General features: G+C 37.2%; 1 long non-coding RNA gene across 1 annotated transcript; it reads right to left on the reverse strand.

Moving 5' to 3' along the window:
• Positions 1 to 5,926: 5,926 nt before the first annotated feature.
• Positions 5,927 to 8,366, reverse strand: LOC140877127 (uncharacterized). Its single transcript, XR_012149245.1, has 2 exons — positions 8,205 to 8,366; positions 5,927 to 6,194 (listed from the first exon to the last, which is right to left on the reverse strand). It is a non-coding gene; the product is annotated as an uncharacterized lncRNA (long non-coding RNA).
• Between the last annotated feature and the right edge of the window lie 258 nt (positions 8,367 to 8,624).

The raw sequence follows: 8,624 nt of genomic DNA on the forward strand, positions 1-8,624 counted from the left end.
CGTGGCACTGTTCGGATCGTCTGAACTGAAGATCGAATCGTCCAATCGGCTGCATTAAATCCATTTTCGATCAAAAGTCTTCGAACAAGATCTGTTATCGCTGTAATGAGATTGGAGCGTCCGATCGGGTCTTCGGATCCTCCGAACCTTGGATTCGTGCCCTCTGAACTTGACTCCGAAGATTAAAGTATTTATTGTATGGTTTGGACCATCCGATCTCTTATCGGAGCATCCGAACCCATGCTTCGTGTCCTCCAAACTAGCATCCAAACATTTAAAAATTGATGGAAATACTTCGGACTGTCCGATCAGGCATCGGATCGTCCGATCTCTGTAGTTCAAAAATTTCAACTTTTGAATTTGTTCTTTGATTTTAAGCCACCAACTTTGTTCTTCGATTTTCAATATTTTTCTAACACAAAAAATTAATATATGCAAATTTCTCACTTAAAAATATTAGTAACAATTAACCTAGTTTTGTAATCATCAAAACATAATATTTGAAACTTGTTAATACATTAAAACATTAATCTCACAACACGAGATTTATATGCGTTTAAGTCATAACAATCTCTCCTTTTTTTATGATCACAAAACTTGGTGGAATAGGAGAAATAAATATGAATTAAAATAAATAGCATAAGCAATTAAATAACTCTCCCTTAATTAAACAACACAATTTTTAATGTTTAACCAAATATTATTATTTAACCAAATTTATTCTCCCCCTTTTTGCGATAATCAAAAAGATAAATAAAGAAAGACAATAAAGATAAGACAAATTTCATTAAACAACTAAATATTACATTTAAAAAAACAACAAATAAAAATTACAACTGAAATGCAATAAATATAAAATAAGAGTCATCTTCATTCTGTGACGGAGGATGTGACATGTAGTGATCAAAACGAGTCTCCAAATAAGTAACTCGAGTGTTCAACTCGACAAATGAATCTCTAGACTCATTCGAGTGGCTGATCAAAAGGTTTTCAATGCAATTCAACTGCTCAGAGAAACGATCAAATGAAAATTGATTCAAAGGAGTTGGGGGAACCTAAGGAGAGAGAAAAGTGAGATCGCCAATATTATGTGGACTATGGTGAAAACCGGAAGAAGAAGGAACTTCTTCGGGAGGAGGTGCAGAAGGAAATCCCTTCAACTGAACAGAGGGAAGAAGATTTGAATAGGGAATGAAAAAATCTCTAACAGGATGGAATGAAAAGGCACGAGTTGGGTCGTCAACCCAACGAGAGAAAGAAGGATTCCAAGATAAATCCATCTTGGTGATAGTGGCATGGTTAAAGATATGAGAATCGGGAATAGGTAAATGCTACACGTCATCAAAAGAAATATCGAAATGAGTCAAAATTTGATTAATGAAGCGATCAAAATGAATACTCACTCGTTTCAAAAATTTAGCCGTGTTATGCATAACCTACATAACAAAGCAAGGAAGGTTAAAAGGACGAGAGGAAATAATATGAAAAAGAACGTAAAGATTGAGATATTTGCAGGTGGAGGTGTCTCCACTGCAAGGAACAATAGACGAAGTGATAAGTTTTTGAACAATTTGATAATCAGGACAAAGATAATTGAGGAGAAGACGATCGTCTACGGCAGTGGCAGGACAACCAAGAATATTAGAAAGGGTTAAATCACGATCAAATGTAGGATCGTTTTGAGGCCATCACTGAGAAAAGAAGAGACTTGGTGCGTTCCTAGGAAGGCCGAACCAATCAGCGAGATCAGCGGAATAAAAATAAATATGCCGGCCTTGAACAACTGTGGCAATATGAATATCATCACCTCCCAGTTTGAGTTCAGGTTGGCGTAGAACTCAAAAAGAAGAGAAGGGAAAATGAGGTCATGAATAGAGGGTAGGAAAAAAGAAGTCCATTGTTGAGCATTGATAAGGCCCAACAATAGAAGATGAGAGCTCGCAAAATAGTCGATATCGAGAAGTTGACCGGGAAGGATTGGGCGTGATGGGTAATCATCGAGAATTGGACGGGATTCGGCATGTTGGTTTGGGTCGCAAGAGATATTCTCAATGCGGGGTCGAGTATTGCGACTCGAACCGCCAACTTCAAGATTGCGACGAGGAATTTTTGGAGAGGTTTTCGAATATAAGAAGAGAAGGAAAGATTTTGGTGTGAATAATTTCGGGAGATCCGAAGCCTATTTATAGGCAAGGGTTCGGACGGTTCGATCTATTTACCGAGGGATAATATTTTAACTTATCGGATAAAATTTGAACAGATCGGAGGATCAGAAGTGGTTCAGATCGTCTGATCCCTTCCAAAACCCTAGAAAATTTAATACGGTTTGACTGAATTGGATAGGATTTGAACATTTGGAGCGTTCGAAGGGGTTCGGAGCGTCCGAAGTTTGGGCAGTGGATCCGAAATACGAGGGATAATAAATTTTGAATTTAACCGCGGAGTGGTTCGGACGGTCCGAATAGGTTCGGACGATCCGATCTGATTTTTGGGGGTAAAATTCAAAAGTTTTAAATTGAATGGGAGGTAAACATTTCGGACAATCCGAACTACTCGAGTTCAGAATTACGAAAATGACCCTAGCTTTTGTAAATTGCATTTAAGTCCTTAACAATTAATTCATATAAAATTTGAGCTTGTAATTTTGAATAAATACAATTAATTTGTATTATCCAATATTAAATTTCTCAAAAGTATTATTAAGATCCCCCTCAATTTGACATTAAATTTAATTTATGTCTAAATGCGATTACAACTCAATCATTCCAAGTTCACCACGCAAACGAATAAAATTATTTTCATCTAGTAGTTTTGTAAAAATATCAGCAAGCTGATTTTTTGTGTCAACATGTTAGAACCTAATGGGGGGGGGGGGGGGATTTAGGTTCTATTGGCAACTTTAGCAATTTAAAGTGATTATGCAAATACGCAAGCGGAAGACTTAAAACAATCAAAAATAAATGCGGTAAATAAATGCGTAAAATAAATAAATGTGTAAAGTAAATAAAACAATAAATGAGATAGGATATGTTTATGGATGTTTGACAATAAATCGTCTACGTCTCCTCTTCTTGGTTAAGATCGAATAACCAAGGATCCACTAGCACTTCAATGTCTTGGCCTTGATGGCTCCAAGGATAGCCATACAATTCAACACGATCACCGTGCCGATACAACTCGAACACTTGGCCTTAAGGGCTCCAAGGATAGCCTCAACAATCACACAACACACTTGGCTTCACACTCAAGTGCTTACAACAATAGCACAACCAACTCACAAACTATTTTTACAAACACTCTCAAATATTCGAATATATCACACACACTTTGATAGAGAGAAGATTGCTTGAAAAGGAGAGAAGAGATGAGTTGGGATATCTCCAAATGACCTTGGAGAGCCTCTATTTATAGTTGGCAAAGATTTGAATATGATTTTGGTGCATGGAGCGTGTGTTGGGAAGTGAAGGAGTAGACAAAAAAAGTTTTCGGCGTCGCTGCCTGCTTCTACCCAGCACTGAGCGGATTTTGTGGAAAAAACATATCTCACAATCTAACCATTGGATGGATCGAAAAATTTTCCTAAAGCTTTAAAACATCATAAAAGTCATTCGGAACGGTGGAGATTTTCTTTGAACAAGCCAAACATTTCCAGTAATTTTCAGAAGTCGCTTCATCATGTTTTTGCTTCTTGTTATGCGTGACACATTTGAAAAATTCATATCTCTCAATCCATCCGTTGGATTGATCTGAAATTTGGAAATAAGGTTTATGACATCCTGATCTGGAGTTTGATTGGTGGAGATTTTATTTGAATCTCTAAAACACGTCCAGTAAGTTTCGGAAGTTGATTCTTCATCCTTCGCTTCATGTTCTGCAGAAATAGGTACTGCGCAACTATGGTGGAAAAATCATAACTCCATATCTAGCCGTTGGATTGATATGCAATTTTGATATAAGTTTGAAAACATCCAGATCTTGACTATTATTGGTCAAGATCGGATTCTGATGAATCAAACATTTCCAGTAAATTTCTGAAATTGCTTCTTCATCTTTTTGCTCCTTGCAGAAGTAGGTACTGTGCGGGGCATATTTGCAAAAATCATATCTCTCAATATACCCGTTGGATTGCTCTCAAATTTGGATAGAGGGTTTAAAACATCCTCATCCGGATTATGATTGGTGCAGATCGGATTTCAGTTCTTAGAAAATTCACAGTAATTTTTGAAAGTTGATGCTCCATACTTTGTCTTCTTCTTGTCCTTTTCTTCATATCCACATAAAAATGTTCCATCCATTCAATGAGCAATAAGAGACTTCATAAATACATTTATAGCTTCAAAATTGCTTCCAAGAATTTATTTGTCAATAAATCTAATCTGCAAAATCTCACTTTAAATGGTTAGTAACAATTAACCGAGTTTTGTAATCATCAAAACATAATATTATGAGACTCGTTAATGCATTAAAAACATTAATCTAATAACACGAGATTGTATGCGTTTAAGACGTAACAATCTCCCCATTTTTTATGATCACAAAACTTGGTTAAATAAGAGAAATAAATGTACAATATTAAATAAATAATTTAAATTTTCACAATAAAATTGCATAAATAAAACTATACAAAAACTCCCCCTCAATTAAATAGTTAGTTGAAAACAATTTTTTTTATCAAATAACCAATTTCATTCTCCATGCATTTAACCATACTAACTCTCCGCCTTAGTTAAAGTATTTAACCAAACTAATTCATCCCTTTTTGTGATAATCAAAAAGACTGGAAAAGTAAATGCAAAATAAGAGAATTGAAATATGATTTCTAAAATGCATCACATAAACTTTACATAAAATGTGAGCTTTATAACTTTGAATAAATACAATTAATTTGTATTATCCAAAATTAAGTTGCTTGAATTTTATTATTAAGCTCCCCCTTAATATGAAATTAAATTTCAATTTATGTCCACATGCGATTACAACTTAATCATGCCAAGTTCACCACGCAAACGAATAAAAGTATTTTCATCTAGTGGTTTTGTAAAAATATCGGCAATTTGATTTTTAGTGTCAACATATTGAAGTTCATCTTTATTTCGTTTGATGTGATCACGAATAAAATTATGACGAATTTTATTATGTTTGGTGCGCGAATGTTGAATCGAATTCTTTGTAAGACATATGACGCTAGTGTTGTCACAAAAAATAGGAATTTTTGAAAAAGATACACCATAGTCGAGCAATTGATGCTTCATCCAAAGAATTTGAGCACAACAACTACCCGCAGCCATATATTCGGCTTCGGTCGTTGACAACGCAACACAAATTTGTTTCTTTGAAAACCAAGAAACTAAAAAATTTCCTAGAAAGAAGCAAGTTCCACTAGTGCTTTTCCTGTCCACCTTATATCCACTAAAGACGACATCACAATACGCTTTTAAATCAAAGAAAGAATTTTTTGAATACCACAAGCCGAGATTTTGAGTATTTGAAAGATATTTAAAAATGCGTTTTAAGGCGAACAAATGTGATTTTTTTGGACATGATTGAAACCGTGCACACAAGCAAACACTAAACATAATGTCCGGCCTACTAGCAGTAGCATAAAGTAAGGAGCCAATCATAATACGAAAGAAAGATTGATCTACAGATTTACCATTTTCATCCTTATCGAGTCTTATTGTTGTGCTCATTGGTGTAGATGATGATTTTGTGTTCTCCATCCCAAACTTCTTTAGAATCTCCTTGATGTATTTTGAAACGACCCTAACCTCTAGTTTTATTACATAAATGAGAAAAAAAATTTCAGGATATCTTATGATTACTACCATAAAAATTTTTCAAAAATTTCTCCATGACCTACCGGTAAATATTTAATCCGTCCTGTCTCAACAATAGAAGTTCAAAAGAAAAGAAAGAATCTCAAAGGTAAGAAACATAACACGATAATCATAAGAATTGTTTGGGTACAGTCCCAAAAACAAGGCAAGAAAAACGGATAGAGAGTTTTCATGTCTAGTAAATAAGCAGGGGATCACATCCTGCTAGACAACTGGGAAATAAACATGAGTAAATAATTCTTTATTACAGACAACTCTATACTAAAAAGTAAAGGGAAGCGACGGCCATGGGTGTTCTCCGCCAGATGCTATCAACCTGGAGGTCCTGCCCCTCAGTCCCTAGGAAATCATCCTCACCTGCACCAATCAGATGTAGTGAGCCTAAAGACTCAACAAGAATATTGGGTAAAATAACGAATAATAAATATACATGCACACACAATTAAAAATAGTTTATACTAAAAATACATGCCTTTTCCTAACTGAAAGACTAGCAAAAATAGTACGCGAAAACGTTTCATGCATGATTGAATCTAACTGACTGAAGCTAAACTCGAATTGAGAGTGCATAGCAAGACTGAACATGTGAACTGAAGTGACTAAACTGAGAATTAATGAACTGAACTGATAAACTAACTGTAAACTTATAAGTTGATAAACTGATGAGCTGATAAACTGAATAACTGATAAACTGAATAATAACTGATAACTGAATAGCTGATAAACTAAATAATAACTGATAAACTAAATTATAACTAATAATTGAATAACTGATAAACTGTAAACTTAGATCGTTGATTGAAACCCTCTGATTTTGATCCATCAATGGCTGCAGTATACTATGCCGACAGGATGCCGAGATTTCTCCCGACGCGACATTGCCCCTTATAACTGATTTGGTAGGGGTTCCGAGATTTCTCCCGGCCGCACACTACCCGTCGATTTGGTAGGGGTTCCGGGATGTCTCCCGGCCGCACACTACCCATCGTTTGGCAAGTGAGCTGAGGCATCCCCCAACCGACATTGCCCGTCTTGGCACAATCAACTTTCCTTATTCGAAATATTTTCTTTTCTTGACTTGACTCAAAGACTTGGACTGAACTCGAGAAAAAGACTTCTTTCAAAATAAATTACTCGATTCTCAAATTAATGAAGTAAGATGGTTGACATGGATGGTGATTTAGGTGGCAAACCATAGCTAAGAATCTAGACTTTACTTTTTGGCACTTAGAACGAATCCCGAACAATCCACTTGCAAAGCCTATATCTTACTCGATTCTTAATCAACACGACTTTCGCTTGAAACACGAATCCCATGCACTCTATACTTAACTAGAAAATCATCCTCGAGGTACAATTCTTATCCAATAATTTTTGTCACTAAAGTTTCCAGGCAGCAAACACTTAACATCAAAATCAGCACCTTAACAATCAATAGCCTAGAACTCAACCAAAACATAACCGAATTGCTCGAAATGAAGTTTCCCTAACATCCTAGGCTGTTTCTAGACCCGAGCCCTTAACCAAAACAACAGTGCAACCCTGTCTTGAACAACCATTTCCGGACAGCCCACCACTAGCCAAATAATCTGCTCACCCAAGTCTTTAATAATCCCCTTTCCTAGATACCTAAACCTTGAATTCCTATGTTAACAACCTTTAGACTAGGACCTAGACCGCCCCTAGATCCACCACAACCTATAAGACCGACTCCCTCATGCCAAAACCCCAGCTTGCATGTCAGCCCTTCCCTTCCTAAGAACCGACCCCTGTCCTAGAGCAAATTCCCAATTCGTGACCGCCCCTGCTCTAGCCAAATCCCAGCTCGAATCGGCCCCTGTTCTAAGCAAATTCCCAATTCGAAACAGCCCTACTCCATCCCCCAGAAAACCCAACTCCTACAACCTCCAATCAACAGCCCCTTGCCTCAACAAATTGTTAGCAAACTGACACACCCTAAGTGCTACTATGTGAGCTACGTCTCAACCATGGTAGCCTCCCAAAGCACCATCCAACCAACAAGCAAATCTCAAACACACCACCTCAAGCTCACGGCAACATCACGAAATAGGGGAGGGGCGCAATTGCCCAGCAGCCCGATACTCACGAGGGCAGCCCCAAACAACACAAGAAGAACAACATAAATAATACAATGAGCAATAATACACATCAATAATATGCAAAAACGACGCAACAGAAAGGGGCCAGGAACGACGCATAGTGAAAAAAGAGATTTCGGACGGCACGCAAGAAATCAGAAGAATAAGCGAGTTGTTAGTCATAAGCCCAAAATAAACGAAATGCTAGCAGATACAAGAACACGATCATAATATTCCACTTGGTGGCCAAGGAAATCCGTATTCTTGCCTTACGCTCAAATAATCAGAAAATGGGAACTCAGTGGCTGGGCTCGAGCTGGAAAAATGGTGGAGCTCGTGCAGCTCCCTGGAGGCACGCTTCGCCGTAAAAGGTGGAGTTGCTGCGGCCGATGGCTTGGGATGGAAGAAAGTGAGAGTGACGATCCCTTGAGCGTTAGAAATGGGGAGGAAGAAATGAGAAGATCTCGACTGATGCTTGGAGAAGGGGATAGGGAGAATGGACCGAGATTGGGCCGAGACTTGGGCTGGGAAAACAATCCTTTGGGCCGATCAACACAATGAAGTGGGTGATGACTATAATGCATAAAATATAATGTATAGTATTTATAAGTGTTAGGCCCAAATTCCGCAAATACTGAATTTTATAAAATTTAAGAATTATATACTTAAATTCTATTTACCAGGTTTG

The sequence above is a fragment of the Henckelia pumila genome, chromosome 2 (assembly GCF_033568475.1).
Source record: "Henckelia pumila isolate YLH828 chromosome 2, ASM3356847v2, whole genome shotgun sequence".
NCBI lineage: Eukaryota > Viridiplantae > Streptophyta > Magnoliopsida > Lamiales > Gesneriaceae > Henckelia > Henckelia pumila.